At 31.2% G+C, this 7,471-nt stretch overlaps 1 long non-coding RNA gene across 3 annotated transcripts; it reads left to right on the forward strand.

The window, feature by feature from the left end:
• The first annotated feature begins 3,883 nt into the window (after positions 1–3,883).
• On the forward strand, positions 3,884–6,991 carry LOC111372203. Of its 3 annotated transcripts, XR_002698710.1 has the most exons (4): positions 3,884–4,156; positions 5,277–5,349; positions 5,989–6,087; positions 6,388–6,991. It is a non-coding gene; the product is annotated as an uncharacterized LOC111372203 (long non-coding RNA). The 3 variants fall into 3 exon arrangements; XR_002698708.1 differs by lacking the exon at positions 5,277–5,349 and having other exon boundaries at positions 3,892–4,156; XR_002698709.1 differs by lacking the exon at positions 3,884–4,156 and having other exon boundaries at positions 4,171–5,349.
• The last annotated feature ends 480 nt before the right edge of the window (positions 6,992–7,471 follow it).

The raw sequence follows: 7,471 nt of genomic DNA on the forward strand, positions 1-7,471 counted from the left end.
ATGACATTTTAGTGTGTGTTTTAACCACGTTATTTTAAAAGAATCTATTTTGGAATGGTAAATTGATAAAAAATATGTGGTTAAAAAATGAGAAAAAGTTTTAGATTTTCGTATAATATTATTTTATTGAAGAATGTATAATTGAAAGAATTAATTTATTTGTACCAAATGTCTTACCTAATTTTTGACCGAATTGACAAGTGGTGCTCCCTATTGAAGGGGCGCTTGTCCACTCTAATAAGAGCGTGACACTTGTCAGTTCGATCATCCATTTGGTAAATGATTTGATACATATAGCATTTCCCTAATTGAAATGATATCAAATCATTATTTAAAAATATTGTTTTTAAAGAATGGTTCGAGTAGGATTTTAATATCTTCATAACTAAGTGGCTCATCATTTAATTCATTTGATCCTTAAATGCATGCATGCATGCAATTTGGATCGATTTCACTGGACCACAAAATGCATGTCTCAAGAATAAGAGTTTGTTTGGAAGAGATTTTAAGGTAAAAGTTATCTTTTTAGAACGTGTAGTTAAACAGTAAAGAAAATTATGGGTTCACGTATAAAAATGAGTAAATTAGACTCGCTACTCTAAAAAAAATATCAAATTAGATTTATACTCTAAAAATGATTATAACCGTAATTAATATGTTTATAAAACCCCAAACTGATCAAACTATATCAGTTAGTTTCTCCAAAATCTCTGCCTTCATCCATAAATTTTCTCTGGTCACATTTAGCCAACCAACAAATTCTCTACCCATAAACCCCAAAACCATCACGCTCTCTGCTATCATTAAAATGTCCTCGAATCACCAGTCCACCAGCTTCGATGTTAGTTTGACATAGTGCCTCAACTTTCTTCGACTGTCTCACCGAACAGCAAATAGAAGTAGAGATGTAGTAGTAAATGGCTTGGGTTTGTGCTTAGGGTTGGATCTGTTGGTAATATAGATGGCAATGGAGAAAGATGAGGAACGGAGATTGTGTTGGTTGCATGGAGAAGAAGTGGCAATGGGATTTGGGGGAATGACGTTGAAGGAAGTGAGGATCGTAATGGATCTCTTATTTCCTAGCCAGTACCGTTCTCAATTGGGAATCGCAAAAGCAATTTTCTAAGTTTTGTCTGAGATTCTGAGTAAGTGCATTCAAAACTTTCTCCTGCCCTTCTCTAGAAAAAGGGTTTTCCATTTTATGATATATTAATGAACAAAATGTTTATTACCGACTTGCTTCTACAATATTTGTTCTAATGTTAATGTTGGTAGTTGCAGCTGCTGCATCTATAATCCCCAGTAGCAACAAAAAAACTTCGATTTATTGTAGCTCCTACAAAATATTAAGTTAGTTTTGGCTAATTTATCACTATTTATCTATCATCGCATAAGTATAGAACCCACCAACGAGCTAACTGATGACTAAATTGTGTTGTGTTAATGACACTGTATGAATTAAACTTTTGGCTAGCTTAATCATCCAAACTATCACTGGTTCCCCAGCGTAATTACAATCTAGATAGAAGTTTAAGGGTGCTTTCATGACTTACACAAGTTGGTGTTAAAAAATGTTGAGCATTTTGGCTAATTTTGCTTAATCTTCCATACTAATTATTCAATGAGTGTTTGTCACTTTTTTTTATTATTAGTCACCCTTTTTGAATTTCATCACTTTTTGAATGTCTGTCGCTTTTTATTTATTTATTTATTTTGTAAATTTTTGAGTGTTTGTCACTTTTTTTTGTCCCTTGTTTTGAATTTGTGTAACTTTTTTTTTTTAAATTTATCACTTTTTTTGAATTTCTTTCACTTTTTTAGTAATTGTCACTTTTTTGAATCTGTGTAACTTTTTCTAATTTGCGTTCTTTTTTAAATTGTCACCCTTTTTTAATTTCTATCACTTTTTTTGAATTTTTGTTGCTTTTTTTTAGTAATTGTCACTTTTTTTGTAGTTTTTGTCAATTTTTTCAATCACTTTTTTAAAATTTCTATCATTTTTTTATTGACAAACATCATTTTTTAATAAAAGTGACATTGTATGTAATTTTTCACTAAAAAAGTGATACTAAACTTTTAAAAGTGACATTGTGTCACTTAAAAATAAAATATAAAAAAAAAACCGACAATTTTTATAAAAAAGTGACAGTGTTTAATTTTATACAGTATTTTTTACTTCCAAAAAATTTCATATAATTTTTGAAAAGACATAATTATAAAGATATTTTTGTAAGTTGCCCTATAAAATTATGGAAGATGCTACTGTATATAATACGATATCCATAACGGTATCCATCCCGTTCACATGGAGAGGACTCACTTCGAATAAATTTTATTATATTTGAAGTGGGTCCCCTCTATGTGAAATGGGTGGACACCATTATGGACAATCTACTGTACGTGTAACATAACTCTAAAATTATTTTATCGGGACACTGTGTGATGAAAATGGATTTGAAAAAAAAAAAAAGAATTCAAATAAATTATGTTGAACGAATGCTAGATGTATAAAAACACCCGTGGAAAGAAAAGAAAAATTGGCATTTATCAATGGAAAATGAAAATTAAGGACTAAGGTGTAATGAATTTAAAATTTGGTCTTGTTAATTATTGTTTTAGTTCCTTTGGAAACCTCAAAAACATTGCCTATCTAATACAGTTCAACACTCCAGTTCCCTCAGATATTCTATTATTTTGTGGTCAACTAATTACTATCTACTTAAGATGATGAACAGACAAAATAATTCACATTAAATCTACTGAACATGTTCCTTTTCAATGATTTATGCAACAAATGGATGTGTGTTTGTGAAAAAGCGTAGTTCATTAATTAGACAGTCGAGAAACCTAGCCTAATCAAGAAACAAGAATATAACATTTTTCTTTCCCAATCGAGTATATGGTACAGAATCATGCTACATGTGGATTTGCTAGGCAATTAGACAAAATGACAGGTGACAGCATTGTATTAGTCTGTTTAAGTCTATTTTTTTGTTCAACATCCAATACAGTGCTGCTACTGGACTTCCTATCTGACAAACCACCCTGTACAAGGGTCTTAACTCTATAGTACTAGATTCAGCATGCTTACAATGTGTTGCATAGGTTTATGAGGCAGAAAACATTTGACAGCCAGAAGCAAAAACTCGAGCAAGATTAGAACTCTGCTTCACATTGCCTCTTCAACAGGCATTTTTGAGATGATTAGGCCATGTCGTTAGGTACCTTGACCATAATAGTTGTTACTTGAAGCGATAAACATTTGCCTCGTCCTGCCTAAGCCAAATTGCAGAAGGTACACTATACAAATTGATATGCAGATGATGCAACTGTTTAGACTAAATTCAAGCTATGGAGACCAAGGGCTTATGATGGCTCTGGATTTACACACTTGCAATTGATAAGTAAACTGTTAGGATAAGACCATGTATCAAGCATTTAGAAAGACCTTTTCACCTAAAAATGCTCTGCGATCTTCTCTCGCTCTCTAAGGTAATTGAACTTGACGTACACTACAAGAAAGTTATACTCTTTCTACAAATTTTTGGGAGACAAATTAAATTTTGTAGGAGAAACTCACTTTTTCCTACAAAAATAATGTTTCGTAGGGCTATGGTTTGTTTCAAAATTTTAGACTTGTACCCACGAAAAATTGCATTTTTTCCCGACAAAAAAATTGGACGGTAAAATTATATCTTTTGCCAAAAAAAGTAATTAAAGTGTTTGTAGGCTAATAATTAGCGGAAAAATTTTCTTTTTACTATTTGTATTTTTAGTCCCTACAAAATATAATTTGAAGCGAAAAGATAACTAAAAAAATATATTTATAGAAAAGATAATTATTTTTTTGTTAACAATATTTTTAAATTTAAGAAAACCCATAAATACACAGAACCCAAGTCTTTCCTACTCCAAAAATTTTGCCTTCAGAAAATTTTGGCAAAAAAAATCTTCCCTCCGTGCCTCTTTATTTAATTGAAGAATAATCTCATATACAAGTAAAGATGAAACGTTTTCGCTTTCTTTAATTGAAGAAGAATCTCGATCATATACAAGGTAAAGATGAAACGACCTACACCTTCAATAATACGAAGAGACGAGATTTGAAGCAACAATTTGAAATGCTAGTGATTTGTTCTGAATACAAACAATATGGGTAAGTAATTTATAGATTTTTGGGTTTATCGATATATAATTCATACTTCTGTACTTTTCCTTGGATTGCTTTATGAATATTAATGTCGTTAGTAATTTTCTTTTGTAATATCTATTTTTCTTCCGCTTGGTAGAAACACGGATTATAGGGTATAAAGTCCTTAAGTCTGGTTTGTAGGCCTACTTTAGGTTCTAATTAATTTCATTGATTCGTGTTCTTCGTCAAGCAGTCTTCAAGGTATGCCCTTCAATCCTATTTATTTTCTGATTTAAACTGATGAATTTGAAGTCTTGAATGAACGGATTTGGTTTAGTTTTACTATCGGTCGATTCAATCTTGGTTGTCGGTTTTCGTCTTTCTTGAAATATGTCAATGTTGAATTATAGATCTTGTTTTATCATTAGATTTTCAGAGAGAGTTGAAGTATATTAGATATAGGATTTAGTAAAAGGAATTGGAAAAAATTATGAGCTAAAGCACGACTATAGTTCAATATACTTGTTTTTGGCCTTTGATTTATTATTGTTTGAATTGTATTGTTATGTTGTGGGGATTTTAGTTATGATAATCTTGATAAGAGAGAAGTTCAACTTATTAGTAACTTGGTTCTTATACTCTAGCAATTCAGGATTATGTTTCAAATACATGTACTGGAAAATTTGTAATTTTGTTTGGAGTTAATGTCTTTTTTACTTGTTTTTGGGTTAAAAGTTGGTTAAGTAATTTTTTCTTTGGGAGCTAGAAACTGAAGTTGATTCATATAAGGCCGACTTTGCTACTGTTAATATGTAAACTGCATGATGACATACACATATGAAACATTTGTATTAGATAATGATGCAGCAAAAGTTCATAGTGTAACCTGCATATGGAAGACAAAAATGTAGCAAGCTCTTCATCAGAAACATAGAAGAGGCTAAGCCAATCTTTCCACTCTAGAGCGTTCTCTGCTTGAGAAGAAAAGATTGTCCCATAACTTACAAGTTGCTTTCTTTATATTGTCCAACACTATCATTTGTATCCCAGGATTGTTAATCTAAAAGAAACCTTCTTTTCTCTACTGCATTGCATATCATATCTAGCACCACTTGATCATTTGGGTTTGACACGTCGATGACAGGAATGGACTCCTTAGTTAGTACAGTGCTGGTAGAGATATGTTCTCGAGGAGGTTGAACAAATATATTGCTGAGGTAATGTTTGAAGGACTATATGAGAAAGACCCTTAACTCCATGACCTTCATCTACTACACAATTTTTTACATCCATCCAGTCATATAGAATTCTTAAAAGTGTTGGAGCCATAAGTGTTACAATAAGCATGATAGTTTTCAATTCAGAATTTCTAGTCTGTCTTGCAATTAATATTTTCTTATTTTGTGATGGATGTTGAATAGAGCTTTCATTGTGAATTTAGGCCAAATGCAGTATTTTCTAGTAGAAACTTATCTTTTGGGAAACTGATTGAAGTAGTTGGAATGTTGTGGGATTTAGATGGTGGGAAGTGGAAAGTTGATTTATTGGTTTTTGGAAGTGAGGGAATTAATGGATATGACAAAATTATTTTGGAATGTTTAAATTGCATGGATTTTGGAATAGTTAAATTTCCTGGTTTTTGGAATAATTAATGGAAATTATTCCCCCATTGCGTCACTTCATTTTATGTGGTGATCAAGTCTGTTGTTTGTTAGAGGGACTTTACTATATTTCACCCATATATCAGAGTATGTATTCATGCTTTACTCAATCATTCATCTTGCTTTAGCCTCATGATTTCATATTCATTGTACTCCTAATTTTGTTATGTGATATCTATATTCTTTTCTTTGCAGAAAGCATCATCAATGGATATAATGAACCAATTGAACAGAAAGAACAGTCATCATATCGGTTCACATCCTTACTCATACGTAGTGAAAGAGATGATAAAGGTAATGAATGTATATGTTATCAATATGTACTTAAGTAAATAATTTTGCTAATAATTTGAATATAGTGTTTGAAACATAATTGTTAACTATTAGGACGATACAAGGTTTTCTGAAGTCGACACCTTTGAGTTCGCTTATGCAGGAAATAATAAATATTATACTTATACTGCAGCTAAGGCTCAACACTTAAGAAAGACTCAACGCTATAACTTTTATATTGATTATCATGTGCTATATTACTGGTGTATAGCTATATTATATCTCTTGCATATTTTAATTATATATGGGTTGTGTTTGTAGGATGAGATGCTTGTAAAAAAATATGAATATCTTGTAAAGAAGGTAAATGATCACTAGCTTCCCGAAGATATCCCTTTGGAGGAATACCTATAGATAATCCTAAGGTTGGACTTAATATCATGATGTCCGTTCTAAGTGCAAAGCCCGGACATCAAATTCGTAGGCTGAAAGATGGTTACCTTTGAGACATTAAGACATCTTCCAATGTACGCAATATGGAGGAGTTAGAAGCAGAATGTGCTGCTCGAGTGAATATGGAGCAAAGGATACATAACAAGCTAAAGGTTGTTAAGCAACTATTCAATTCTATTCTGTAGTCTTGGCATCACTCTATGCATCAGTTACGTTGTAAAGTTCCTGGCTTCGTGGTACATCATTTACACTATTGTCAATAGAGATTAACATCATTGAGAAAAAATGATGCTATTCATGAGGACAAAGAGAACAACATTGGAGAGGATCAGTTGAATATCTAATTTACGAGGATGAACAGTTATGTTTTTTAGATGCATAATAATAGATACAAAGAATGTTTTATGTCCAGGTGTAACCATACTTACTCAATGATTTTTATTTATATTTTCTTAAAATATTTTGGATTCAATATTACATTGATTGACACTACATGTCTTAATTGAATTATTGTTTTGTTTTTTTGTATCTTTATATTATTTTGAATGTTGTTAAAAAATTACTAGAATATAAAAAATATATAAAAATAATTTAATTTCTCCCTACGAATTCTTTCATAATAGCCTACAAATATAATTTTCTACGAAAAATTATTTGTAGAGAAAATCAGGGTTTAACCTACAAAATAATATGTATCATGTTGTCACAAATTTTTAATTGTTGGAAAAATGTATATATTTTAGCCTACAAATATTCTTTACACACAAAATAATTTTTGTAGGGAAGAGCAAGATTTAGCCCACAACATAATTTGTAGGGAAAAGTGAAATCTTTTTGTAGGCAAAATTAACTTTAGCAGATGAATGATTTTGTTGAGGGAAAACTTACCCGACGTATTGTATTAGCCTCCAAAGGGTTCGTAGGGAAAAACTTTTGCTCACAAGTTTCAAAA

The sequence above is a fragment of the Olea europaea genome, chromosome 23 (genome assembly GCF_002742605.1).
Source record: "Olea europaea var. sylvestris chromosome 23, O_europaea_v1, whole genome shotgun sequence".
NCBI classification, from domain to species: Eukaryota; Viridiplantae; Streptophyta; class Magnoliopsida; order Lamiales; family Oleaceae; genus Olea; species Olea europaea.